The sequence below is a fragment of the Heloderma suspectum genome, chromosome 3 (genome assembly GCF_057233095.1).
Source record: "Heloderma suspectum isolate Gila_16-S chromosome 3, 16-S_ref, whole genome shotgun sequence".
Lineage (NCBI taxonomy): Eukaryota > Metazoa > Chordata > Lepidosauria > Squamata > Helodermatidae > Heloderma > Heloderma suspectum.
Window position 1 is genome coordinate 322,825,150 of NC_139460.1, and position 14,014 is coordinate 322,839,163.

Genomic DNA, 14,014 nt, shown 5'->3' on the forward strand with positions numbered 1-14,014 from the left:
AAATTAAGACAAGAGAAAACTGGGGCAAACATCCGGTCTTTTACTCTTGGCAAGGCCTCTGCAATTTCCTTTGCAGCCTGAAAGCTGGGCTACATATTACTTGCATCATAGAAATGCTACGGGAAACAGCATCCCTTTGGTGCGTTCCCATCCTCCACGCACAAGCACCCCACTGTAGGTTTAAGAGTACTCATCGCATTGACAGAGCATCGTGTGTGTTTCCATCCATTGCCTGAGAAAGAGCAGGGCAATGCATAACAGGATTTGGAAGCAAAGGTGCAACTCGCATTGAACTCAGTGGGGATTACTTCTGGGTGGGAATATCTAGGATTGCATTGCTAGTGTTTAAAAAAACTAATCTGGCTGTGCAGAAAGAGGGAGGCTCAGCTACCATACTGCCAAGTATGGGACTCTGAATGTAATCTGGGAACAAAGAGACAAGAGCTACTGCTTTGCCACCTGTTAAATGGAAGCCTCCAAGTCGGAGGCTTCTGAAAACCCTGTGTCCTCCCGGGCTGTTGCCACAAAAGCAGGACGATAACAGAGAAGATTTCACCTCCCATTCCTCCAGAATTTTTTTTAAATATGGGCTAGACAGGCTCATTTGTCGATGGTGGGCAGAGTCACTGAAGGCCAAATGTATCCCTCTGGGGAGCTAGTTCCATAATCGGCACTGTGAGCCAAAAGGCCCCGTCAACTCTTTCCACCAGCCAATTATCTGTCACTAGTGGGCCCACAGGAAAGGCCGCAGAAGCTGAGTTAATTTCCCAAATGGATTCATAGAATTAAAAAGTTGGAAGGGGCCTTACAGATCATCTAGTCCAGGTACGGGAGGGCCCATAGCTCAGTGTTAGAGCACCTGCTTTGCATGCACAGGGTCCTAGGTTTGATCCCTGGAATCTCCAGGTAGGGCTAAGAAAGAGCAGTCTGAAACCCTGGGCATCTGCTGCCAGTCAGTGTCAACAATAGCGGGCTTAGATGGACCAAGAGTCTGACTCAATATAAGGCAGCTTCCTAAGTTGCTACGTAACCCCAGCTTAATGCAGGATCTGCCATGAAGAATGCAAGCACGGTAAAGCATGTGTCGAAACACTGAAGATCAGAAAGGTAGCAGGAGCGGGGAAAGACTTGCACAGCTGGGTGTGTACGATTTTCAGAAGAAGAAAATAAGTCTGCATCAGCAAGAAAAGCGCATTCTAAGATCCGAGTAAATCCTGTGAAATTTTATTTGCTTATTTGGCATAATTGGGTCACTGCAAGTCACAGGGAGGGCTGAGCAACTCACACGCACGCACACACAACCATTGGAAATCATATTCCTCCGTCTGGCACCAGCAAATTCATCAGCTGCTGCTCATGTACTTACCTGTTGTTTATGTACATCCACAACAGCTATAAAGTTGCTTTTTTTGTAACGAAAGCAGAAATTCTCATGGATGTGGATTCTGCTATAGATATTGTGCCCGTGCCGCTTCTGCGGAATAACAGTCCTTAGCTTTTGCAGCATGCTTTAGAATGCTCCAAGCACTTCACAAACATGCCAGCAGTCCCTACAACAGCCTTGCAAGGTAGGCCAGTTTTATTTATATTTCGTTGGGGGCGGGAGCTGAGGCTAAGAAAAAGTGGCTTGCCAGAAGCCAGCTGTTCAGTTTGTAACCGAGGTGAGCACTGAAGCAGGTCGCACCTCAGGCTATTAGCCCTCTCTTAAACACACACAGCCCTCTGATATACCCAGTGGTGTAGCGGCACATTTTGAAGTGCAGGCCCTCATAACGACATTCCCCATAGCCATACCCCCAATGAGAGTTCAAAAATGCAGGCAGCTGCATGCGTGTATATTGTATGTTGCTGGGAAAATCCATTCCCCACACCACCGCCACTTCCTGTGAGAATTGCAGCTACGTTCAGTCGGAACAGGGAATTCGGAGCGGGGGGGGCACACAATGTCAGCGTCCCTGCTGATCAAAAAATCCCGGCACTTCGACCCTGTGAGCCCCGCCTCCGCTACACCCCTGGATAAGCCATAAATGAAATTAGGTACATGTCCCTGACTCGCATGTGCTACAGAAGGCCCTTCCTGTTTTATTTAATCTGCAATAGCCTGTTCTGCACTACTAGGAAATTGACCATAACCATTTTCTCTTTGAAAGCGTAAGAATATTTAACAGGACGTTTATTTAATCACCCAGTGGGTCAGGTGGTACATCTTCTAGAATGGCTGCTGTGACTGCAAGTGCCTACATGTCAGCTGTTGACATCACTTCCAGTGCCTTCTAAAGCCCGTTGCCCACCAGTGCCCTCCACTGGGGCAGGGGAGATCTGTCTCTGTGTGCTGCCAGCCTTCTTTCCCCCTCTACTTGAACGCAGGCCTTGCTTTCTCTCCCTCGCTTCTAATTGCGTCCCTACGTGTACATCCTGTCCCATCTAGATGCAGTCTGTGGGTTTTCCGCTACTTACGGGATAGCATGTTGCTGCAACTGCTGTGCTTTGACATTTATTATTCAGATAAACACATGACCCCTACCGTTTCCAATATTGGTTACGGGGGGATTTGCTTTCTGTTATAATAGCACTTGGGCGCGATAAGCCAACAAAATACCCATGTAAGGGGAGCTGAAACTGCCAGCTGCAGTCTCCTACCCGCCACGTTGCATTAATTGTTTTGCAAATGATGGCACTTAAGGATTTAGTCTCGCTCCCGGTCCCAGCTGTGCACGGAACAAGTCGCGGTTGTTTAATCTACTCTCGTGCTCAGTAGACAAGCCCGTACAAAGGAAGAGACCCGCTGTTCAATCTGAAAATGCAGCCATCCCGCAGCGCCTACCTTGATAAGATGTGCTCGGAGGTGCCTCACGTCTGTGTCTCTCTCTGCTCACCCTCTGGTTTCCATTTCGATTCAGAAGGGACTTTGGCCCTTTGTTGTTTTAGTTTTTCGGGACTGAAGGATGTTTGGCAGCATTTTCCCTCATCGGTACCGAAGATGGGACGCAAGGGGCCATTGTGGCTTAGTAGAAATAACCCTAAACAACTCGCTCCGCTGGGGCGTTTGTGGAGGAGCCCAAGCCCGCTGGCAGGGCACATATTTGGCGCGCAGCAAGGCCCCTGGGTCTAGTTGTCACTGAGCTGGTCAACCTGCGCTGGGACTGTACCACATCAAACAGCTGATGGGGGCTCACATGACTGAATGCTTCCCTGTAAATAAATAAAAACCCGGCACATAAAAACAACGAGATTCTGGCCTTGTCTTTTCCCTGACATGTCAGCTTTTTCTACGTTGGGGAGTTTTTACATGGAGAAATGGGCAGTCCTAAATGCTACAGCACAGACAGGTTGACCACTTAAAACAAGGGTGTAGATGTCTGGCCCTCCGGGATTCCTCAGAAGGCCACACCCCTTTCCCTCAACTACTGATCGTTTGGTGGTTTGCCAGCCTATCTGCATTTTTCCCCATTTGAAAAGGCTGAAATTATTTATTTATTTATTTATTTATTAATGTCTTAATCGTCCATCTGGTCGGTCACCCAGCCACTCTGGGCGATGTAAAATAATACAACAGTTTAAAACAATAAAATTCCACATTAAAACATCGTATTTCTAAAAATACCCTAACCCACCCCAAATGCCTGCCTGAACAACCACGTTTTTAATGCATGACGGAAGCTAATTAAAGAGGGGGCATGGCAGAGTTCCCTAGGGAGGGAGTTCCGCAGAGTGGGGGCCACCACAGAGAAGGCCCTCTCCCTCATCCTCACCAGCCTAGCTGTCCTGGCTGATGGGACAGAGGGAAGGCCATCCAAGGCTGATCTCGTTGAGCGGCCTGTCTGGTGCTGCTGGAGGCGCCCCTTGCCTCTCCTAAGGCGTAGTCACTGGCGGGAAGAGCTTTCAGCTAAAACATGCTGCTATGTCTAGGTTTGGGCCCCGCTGTTTTTGCTTTCAGCCCCACCCACCACTGGAATCCTTGTGGTGACACCAGGTTTTATCAAAAGAATAATACTACAAAACATGCTCCCTCGTCCCCATTGTTATCTAGCACACACTGGGGGTGGGGTGGGGGGTTAAGGCTTCCTTCCCCTGCCATGATCCTGACAGAAACACAGCGCAAATAACAATCCCCCCAAAACGGCCATGGTGGCTGGAAAGCTCCTGGAGGGAGGGGGCGGCTCTTTTACTTCCTCTGCCTGGCCCTCTGAGGAATCTTGCCTCCACCGTGATAGAAACGTGGTACAAGAAGGAGTTTAGATGAGAAAACACCCTAGCTCCAAAGGGAAACAAGGTACCTCTGTGGCAGGGCTGCCAACTTTTCCCGTGTCCTGGCTTGTGTGCCTTTCACAGCCCCCCCCCCGCCCCCCACTTGAACTCCATTCTAGGGAAAGCCTCACCTGTTGAATGTCTGCAGGTTGTTATTAAAGGCACAAAGTCTTTGTGCCTTTAATAACAAAGTACAAAGTCGGTGGCCCCTTCCTAGACGAAAGTACAGTGGGTGATGGATGGGATTCTCTGTGGCATCGTGCATTGTCCTTTCCAGGGTTGATTCTCTGGGTGTAGCTGCAGGAATGAGATTATTCACAGACTGCAACGATTCCTTTCAGTCTTCTGTCTCTCTCTCTCTCTCTCTCTGTCTCTCAGTGCTTCAGCTCACTTCAAAAAACATGAAGTTCTGGGAAGCAACAAAGACACAGGTCACAATCTGTTTTCTCACTGAATGGACAGGCATGAGCTAGATTAACATAAATTAGCATATTCTCTAGGAGAGATGGCTAGCTTGGGCCCAGTTCTCAGTGAAGCGGTAGACATGTGCTTGAGTTGTACAGCTTCAGACAGCAGGTGGGAGCTTGCCTCCTCCACACACAAAAATTAAAACCCTTGCCCGTAGAGGACTAGCATGTCGCTGAGACGGTTAGGCTAGAACCAGGTTTCTCCCTGATGTCTCGGCCTTAATTTGGTCAAGATTGATCACAAGATTTAGTAGCACTGTTAATAGCTTGCAAGACACCAAACGGTGAGAATGTGGGTGAAACATGACCGTAAAGATGGGCTGTAGCCAGGAGCCTTGGCAAGAGGCACGGATGTCCTTTCCTTGCAATTCCACTTAGCAGTTGTGTTGCTAGACCTCTCCTCCTCCATATACTTGTCAAATCCTCTTTTAAAGCCATTTAACCCAGTGGGGTCCCCACATCTTGCGGGAGCAAATTTCATAATCATGCCTCTTGTGAAGAAATGCATCCATCTGTCCTTTCTTAAGCTCCCTTTATCTCTATCTGCTTTCTCCTGGAGCTGAAGTGTTGTCTTCACAAATGCCTAAGGGGGAAAAGTCAAGGGTGTGCTCTCCCATTTTACAGATGGGTGGACTGAGGCCTACAGTCATCCAGAAGGAAACTGTGGAGTGGGAAAGAGACCTCGAGCCCAAGAGAGCTAGGTCTAAGATGACCAGGTTTCACCTGACATTTCAAGGATTCCCCCCCCCAGGGGGGGGGGTCGGGTCTCCAGAGGAAGTTGCTAAATTTCAGGGTCAGGAGCCAGAAATGAGATGTTTTTAGAGGGCCTCTCCTCTCAGCCTTCTCCACCATCCTCAAGTTTAAACCACCCAAATTTTTCAGCAAGTATTTCCACTTTCAGTACTTTCCTTCTCTAAGGCGGATGAGAAAGACATCATTGAAAGCGAAAGGGTGAACAAATTGATAGCTTCACTCAAGCATTCAGCCGAATGCTTGAGGGCCCCAAGCCCTGCCTGGAGGCTACTGGAGGATTAGCGAGGAGGTGGGGGAAGGAATCTCCTTCTTATCTCCCAGCTGTGATCTGGCTGGGTAGATAGATAGATAGATTAGATAGCCCAGCAAGGGGCTATCTAATGGGGGGTGAGCAGCACCCAGGGGAATCCCCTTTTATCTCCAGAGATAAGGCTTAGGATCTCCTTTCAGACCTCTCTCTGCATTGAGAAAAGGACTCTGCTGGGGCTTACAGCAGCTGAGTTGGGCCCCTCCCTCCCGCACTTCTCCCCTCCCAATTGGGGCATCAGCGGTGTGGGAAGAGGTGGGATTTGCAGAACCGGCTCCTGCAAGCACCAGCCAAGTCTGGGGCAATCCCCATGTTATCTCAGATCAGAGGTAACAAAGTCCCGTCAGGCCACTGGCCCTCCCATTGGGCAAGTGGCATGGAGGGCCAGCCCCTTGCTGGAAATAACCTGGGGATTCCTCTCCCCCTGCTCACCCCTCCGGGGCCAGATCGGGCACTTCTGCAGGCCAGATTAGGCCTGCGGGCTGGAGGATGCCCTCCTCCGGTCCAAAGCTCCAGGCTCGACTAGCTGGTAGATATAGGAGTGATTCCTTATGAATAATGATATACTCATGAGCAAGGCTTTTAGTGAGTAGGCTATTCGGGGGGGGGGCTCATGGCCTGCAGCTGTACTCTGGGTGGGGCTTTGAAGGCTTAGGCTTAGAAGCGTTCAGCTCTAGGCACAGCCTGCTGGAACAATGTGTGTCTACCAGCATCTGCCTCTTGGTTTCCTGATAGCCTACCTCTTCTCTGAAACTCCCTATGTTTGGGTTGCCCACTGACCTTGCCTTGGGCACGGAGCTTGGCTCATTCCCTCGGGTTCTGTCCCCGCACCACCACAAGCAACCCACCCGTGCAATGCCCTGTCCTTTGCTTTAATCGCCTCATGCCGCCAGGCGCCACCCCTTCTCGAGTGGGGTGGAGCCTGTTTACCCCGAATGTGCTGGGACTCTGCCCCTGAATCTCCGTGTCTGGCCCTTCAGTGATCTAGCAGTGCGGGGTGGGGCCCAGGAAAAGGTGCTGTGGGAGACAGTGTTGCTTCCCAGCCCTGACTTGCTTCCCAGTTGCTGCTGCATCAGCTGTATTGGGTTCAGCTGGGAAGCAGGGGCAGACTGGGAAGCCCAGTCGGAAGCCGAGTTAGCCTTGGCTCACACCTCCCCGTATTTTCAAGCCAGTTTAGATGCCCTTAATCCCGATCTGTGGCCACAAAATGGAGCCAGTAGAGGGCAACATGGCACCGTCCTCAACAAAAGCAGCATAGCCCGGGGTGTCTTCCTTCAGCTGCGAGGTTAGGAATTATTAGGAAAGGGATGGAAGGGTGAGCGGGGAAACAGCCAGTATTCTGAAGCCATTAGAGCAGCCTTCCCCAACCTGGTACCCTCCAGGTGCCTTGGAATGCAACTCCTATCATTCCCAGTCAGAATGATGGGAGTTGCCGTCCCACTCACTTGGTGGGCACCAGGTTGGGGACAGCCACATAACATTGTTCCTTGGCACAGCCATGCATGGAACAGTGCCCCATCATAAAGACAGGGTCACAAAAGGAACAGAAAAGGGAAACGCGAACGATCAAGGGGCTGGAACAGCATCTTTCCCATAAGGAAAGGCTGAAGCCTTTAGGGTTTTCTAAGTTTTGAAAGAAGATGGCCAAGCAGAGACCCGGCAGCAGGGGTTTGCAACATTTATGAACTGTCAAGAGAGAGTGGATGCAGAGACTTCCTTTCTTCCAGCCTTCCTGCCATTGTCCAATGAAGTAGATTGGCAGTAGGTTCAGGACAGACAGAACAACCTTCTGCAGATTTCACACAACACGTAAATGTGCTCCCTGCTCCAAGAAGGACTAGACCAGGGGCGACAACATGCACCCGCAGACCCCCGTCTTGGTGCCTGTCGAGGTGCCCTGCCCCCCCCACTTTTTATTGTTATTAAATAGCAAACTTTCTTGCTGGCAGCTGGGATTGCTTCAAAGCAAAGGGAGGGCCTCTAGCTGCTCTCATCTTCTTTTCCCATGAATACCTCTGGGCCACATGTCGGGCTCGGGGACATCCTTAGGAAACGAAGGTGGCAGCTGCTGTAGGGCGATGCTTTCAGCAGCCCATTTAGTGGTGGTGCCCGGGACAGTTTCCCAAACGGCCAAATGTGCCCACAGGCCCCAAACGGTTGCCTGCCCCTGGATTAGACACACTCATGGAGGATCCACCAATCGACAGCGGTCAGCCTGCTAGCCAAGGCTGCAAGCCCATGGACCCCAGGGAGGGGTTCATAGGATAAGGCAGATCAGAGGCCCACACTCACAGACCTCCCCGTTGCAGGCAAAGAAGCCTTCCCAACCCTTGCCACACCACCATCAGTGCTCCAACAGCAGTAACAGCTCCCAACATGTTTCCAGCATGTCCGCCCTAGAGATGGTGCACTTATTTTCCCTCCTGACGGGACCGATGGTCCCTGGGGGCAGGAAGAGAGATTGCTGGGAAGGGATGGAAAAACACCCCTCAAACACACCCCTTCTTCCCTGTCATCTTGGATTCTTCCTCTCCCACCCCATGGAGCCTCCATATTTAGATGCAGTGTATCTCTGACTTGGGACAACAAGGGAAAGCCATTTTCTTCCTCCTATGCCTATAAGCTTCCCTGGCTGGCCACCGTTGGAAACCAAACATTGGACTAGATGGACCTTTGGTTTGACCCAGCAGGATAGTGGCTCTATGTTTATTCAGCCCTGGTGTTCGAGTGACACAGACTTTTGACTTTTCCCAGCAAGCCGCATGGCAAGCCAAACATTCCCTGTCTTACTGGCCTGTGCTCCCTGCTGTTGGGACATGAGACAGCAGTGGTCGAAGGCTCCAGGGGAGTGAACGGCAAGAACAGAATCCTGAAGGTCTTGCTGTCTTCTGGCCTACGTGGCCTTCTGGCTTACGTGGCAACTTGGATCCATGGTTTGTCCACTTACCAGGAGGAATGCTGCAGCCAGAAGGCAAGCTCGCTCCTCATTGCGCAGGTCTGCTGAAACTGCCACAGACAAGGGTGCGTGATTCACAACAGATCAGTATAATGCCACTGGAAAGACACTCTCCCTGCTTACCCACTCACCCTTTGGATAGGATTGACCCCAACATTTGTTTTCCAAAATTCTGGTACCTCAAGCTAAATAGCCTTTGAATGTGTGCACAGCGTCCACCCCGAGGGAAAAAATGCAAGACATGTCCGAGCATGCACAAAGTGCTTTTCCTTTGTGAAGGGCGTCAAGCAAGACCCAAGGTTTTCAGAGAATGAGATCGGCCTTCCTATGGAGGAATGGGCCAGTCATTGGGGCTGGGGAGCCCCCACCCAATATTTGTGCTTTAATGGGTCCAAGAGGTGGGATGCTCACCCACAGTGTGCTCCCATTTCCATACTGATCCACAATTCCAAGGAAGAGGCTGCATTTTCCCAGCGTTCCTGCCTTCTCTAAGTTTCTCCATCAGCGGCATTTTGTGGGCCCTGCCCTTCACCTTACATCTGTAGCAGAACAAGACTAAGCAGCATCTGCCATCATCTCTGACCTGATTCATACTTTGCCAGAGTGGCATGAGATCTGCCTCCCCGTGGTCTGGTCCCACAGCACTTTGCTAGTGTCCACAAACAGGCTTCCACAAACAAGCTAGCAATGGCAAGGGTGGCGCCATCCTCTGGCGAGCCTGAGCCCTGCCTGAAACACAGAGTTTTCCAGCGGTTGCACATGACCACAGCTTCTATTTGTGACCCTCCCATGTTTTCCTGCCACTTCTTTCATCTTTTTTTCTTACCAGAAAAAAAATCTGTTCAGGAGGAAAAGAGGGAGCTGCACAGTGCCTTTGAATTCTCTCTGAGCATCTGATCCTATGCCCACCTGGGAGTGAGTCCCACTGAACTCAATGAGGCTTACTTTGGAATAGACATGAATAGGACTGCACGACTGGTGGATTTTCTCCTGCTGGCTGAGTATTTATTTACTTCTCATGTGCTCTGCTTGTGTCTTTGTAAATAAAGCAAATAGTACAAAGACATGGATAGATTCTCTCACCCCAAAGAAACTAAGCCATTAGCATTGCCTTTGGAACTTCTCACTGCTCAAGAGAACTGAGGAAGACTTAACAACAGAATGTTTAATCTCCCAATTCCAGGAGGATAGCTCTGTTACTCTTTCTGTTACAGCAAAAATGGTGATGCATCTGCTGGTGGCACCTTCAAGACAAACAGACCAATGGTGGTACAAGCCTCCATAGACGAGAGAGCCCTTGTTGTCAGATGCATGAAGTGTTATCTCCAAGGGTAGCATTTGATGTAACTGATAAAATGGACTCCTCTCCCCAAACGCTCATCATGACACAATAAATCTGTTCGTCTTCTATGTGCCACCAAACTCTTCCCTGTTGTTAATCTCACAATAGATCTGGCTGTAGTAATACAGTCGCTGGAGCTCAGACACATACAGGAATGTTTACAAATCTGGGTAGGTAATTGGAAGAGGGAGGTGTTGGAAGGGAAGCATTTATGTCCCCATGCGTATGCATTTACAGGTTTGTTCGCTAGAATGCCCAGCTATTGAATGGCTGGAGACAAAATCAGAGAATCAAAGAATTTTAGAGTAAGAAGGGCTCTTGCACATCATCTAGTCTCACCCCCTGCTCAGTGCAGAAATCTTACAATGACAGCATCCTTGACAGATGGTGATCCAGCCGTGGCTTAAATGCCTGCAGTGAAGAAAAGCCTCCCAAAGCAGTCTATACTGTCAAGCAGCTCCTACCATTAGGACGTTTATCCTAAAGTTTAGCTGAAATTTAGTTTCCTGCAATTTCCACCTATTCATTCTAGTCCTGACCTCTGGAGGCAATGAAGCAGCGTCTGGACAGCCATCTGCCAGGGATGCTATAGGTAGGTGCATGTAGGTAGGTGCATCCTGCGTTGAACTTGAGCAGTGGTTGGACTAGAACAAGGCTGAAACTGGCAAATCTAGCCTGCACGTCTGCCTACTAACAACATTTGTGATCTACCAGGGACAGATTTTAGAATATCGTGACAATATCATGACAATAATGGTAAACAGGAAGTATATGTTGCAGGGGATTCTGGATGCTTTAAGCCATGGGTATTGAATCTCAGGCCCTCTGGGGTGTGGTGGTTTCCTGGGGTTTGTGCTGCCCCCCCCCCATCCTAAAAGGTTGAAATGCCTCTCCTAAGGCTTAGTTACCAGCAGAAAGCGCTTGAACTGAAATAGGAGGGTATTTTGGTCCCACCCTCCACTGGAAGGCAGCCCCAGAGAACTTCTCTGAATTTGAATTTGGCTCCAGGCTGAAAGAGGTTCAACACCTCTCCTTTAATCCCTGCCTAAAAGAGTGTGGGAATTCTCCTACCCAAGTCCACGCCAAAGGTTTCATGGTCCATGTTGCATGTTTCATTGAAACCTGGCCACTTCTTCCAGATAGTGGCCACCACGCAGCCTGTGGAGGAGACAACCTGGAAGGAGAAGCAGATAAGCCATATCATTAGCTTAACTTCCGGAACCCTGTGCACCCCCACCCCAATGACGTGTGTGCTTTAGGGGTCTTTGAATGACCACTTGCCCATCCCGAGGTTACAATGTTTGAAACGTTGCTCCATCCAGCATTTCGTTCAAGGAGCAAATCAGAGCTTGAGGCAAGTTTTAAAAGTGTTAACAGTCACAGGCTCTTGGTGAATTGAGCTGGTTCTCATTCATCTGGAGATGAATGATCATAGAAAGCCCACTGGTGGAGTAGGATGATGTACCATCAGGATGAAATCATTGGGGGAAGGGGAGGTTTCCTGCCCTCCCACTGGAGCAGCCTTCCCCAATCTGTTGCCCTCCAGATTTGTTGGACTGCAACTCGCATCATCCCCAGCCCCACCACCACCACCCTGAATTTGGCTGGAAGATTTCTACAAGGAACATTTAGCTCAGCCCAAGTATAGTGGGTGCTACCAAGTCCTTTCTCCCTTGCCTTCCTTTGCCAGCACACTGCAATGCACCCAGCCTTAGAATTCAATGGGAGGCTTATCCATGGGTCTCCTGTCAAGAACCAGAGACTCCACTCCCCCTCAGAGCAGCCTACTCAGGCTCATGGCAGGGAAAGCCTGCATGCTTGGAAAGGTGCTGGGTCTCCCATTGAAGGTAATGGCCAGGTACATTGCAGAGTGCCCCAGTACTCCACATCCCAGCCAAGGAGCAGGGAGAAGAGCCCGGTTGTGTCCTTTGGGGTCAGCTGTGCTCTCTCCTATCCTCAGAAGTGCCAGCTTAGGCATGTGGGAGGTGGATGAATCACACAAATATAACAAGAGCCCTGCTGGATCAGACCAAGGGTCCATCCAGTCCAGCATTCTGTTCACACAGTGGCCAACCAGCTTCCTGTGGGAAATCCACAAGCAGGACATGAATGCAGCAGCACCCTCCCACCCATGTTCCCCAGCAACTGGTGTACATAAGCACCAGTTGCTTCCAGTGGAGGCTGGTGGCTCCTATTTCAGTGGGTGGTGAATCCACTCTGGGTTTCAGTCAGAACCTGTCAGAACTCTAGAGCTATCCAAGGTGCTGAGCCTATTTGGGGGATAGGTTTCAGCTCCTTTAGAGTTCTGACTGGTTCTGACTGAAAGCCAGAGCAGATCCACCATCCCACTGAAATAGGAGCCACCAGCCTCCACTGACTGCTTCTGATTTCAAATAGCCATGAGGACTAGTAGCCACTAGTAGCCTTCTCCTCCATGAATTTGTCTAATCCCCTTTTAGAGCTATCCAACTTGGTGGCCATGACTACAACTTGTGGTAAATTATACCACACCTTTCTTCAACATTCCCAATTTGGAACAATGTCGGGTGCAGGAGTTTTACAAAACCAGTCAAGGGGCAAATGTATTGCATTCAGAAAGGAGATCCCTCACAATTAATAAGGTTAACAACTTAATTAACACTGATTATTTAAAAGTTAATGTTAAGAACATCTCCAAGTTAAGGACCCCTCCAAGTCCAAGTGCCAAAGTGAAATTTGAAAATGTTTCAAATTCAGAATCAGTGTAGCATAGTGGTTAAAGTGTTGGACTTTAGACTGGGAAACCCTGGGTTCAAATCCCCTCTCAGCCATGAATTGATGGGGAACATGGGTGGGAGGTGCTTGTGGGTAAACAGATTGCTGGACTACGTGGACCTTAGTCTGACCCAGCAGGGCTCTTCTGATGTTCTTATGAAGCTCTCTGGGTGACCTTGAGCGGGTCACTGTCTCTCAGCCTGACCTTGTGAGGGTTCTTGTGAGAATAAACGGCGGGGGGACTACTTACACCATCCCTTCCATAATGGAAGGGTGGGAGAAAAATGTAATGAATGAATAAATCCTGGCAATTCTGAGTTGGTTAAATTTCAGTCTAGCTGTGGCTCACTCCCCTTCCGGAGAGCCCTCTCAGCACAGCAAGGCTTACTTCCATCTTCCAAGATGGCAGCTTTGTGTTAGTTGTTGTTGCTGCTCTTGCACTTTTCTTACCTGGAACTGCTGTTCAGAAAAGCAGCGGCTGGTAACCAAATTGCCGCAGATTTTCATGGTAGCCAACCCATGGGCATCACACACTTCCAGAAGATGGGAGAAGATTCGGCACCTATAAAGATCATATGGTATATCTTGGAGGCACAGATATTTGGGGAGGGGGTGGAATAGGACAATTATCCAAGGCATGCAGGCAGAGGAAGCCCTGACACTTGGGATAAAAATTCATGCTATATTATTCACATGACATTGGTCATTCATAGAATCCTAGAATAGTAGGGCTGGAAGGGGGCGTCCAACCCCCTGCTCAATGCAGGAATCCAAGTCAGAGCATCCCTGACAGGTGGCTGTCCAGCCTCGTCTTGAAGGCCTCCAGTTTGGGAGAGCCCATCACCTCCCAAGGACACTGGTTCCATTGCCATATTGCTCTAACAGTCAGGACGCTTTTCCTGATGTTCAGACAGAACCTGGCTTCCTGTACCTTGAGCCCATTATTCCGTGTCCTGCATTCTGGGATGGTCGAGAAGAGATCCTGGCCTTCCTCTCTGTGACAGCCTTTCAGGTTCTCCCAACTGATAACCTGCTGTTGTTATCCTTACTTACATGGGGTCAAAGTTCGGACAATTTGTAACAAGGAACGGAGAAAAAATTCACTGAAATGTGAGATCATTGATTGGGAGGGCAAAGCAGCAGGCTGCACTCAGTACCCGTGCCCTGTTCCCCCTGTTGTTGTTCAG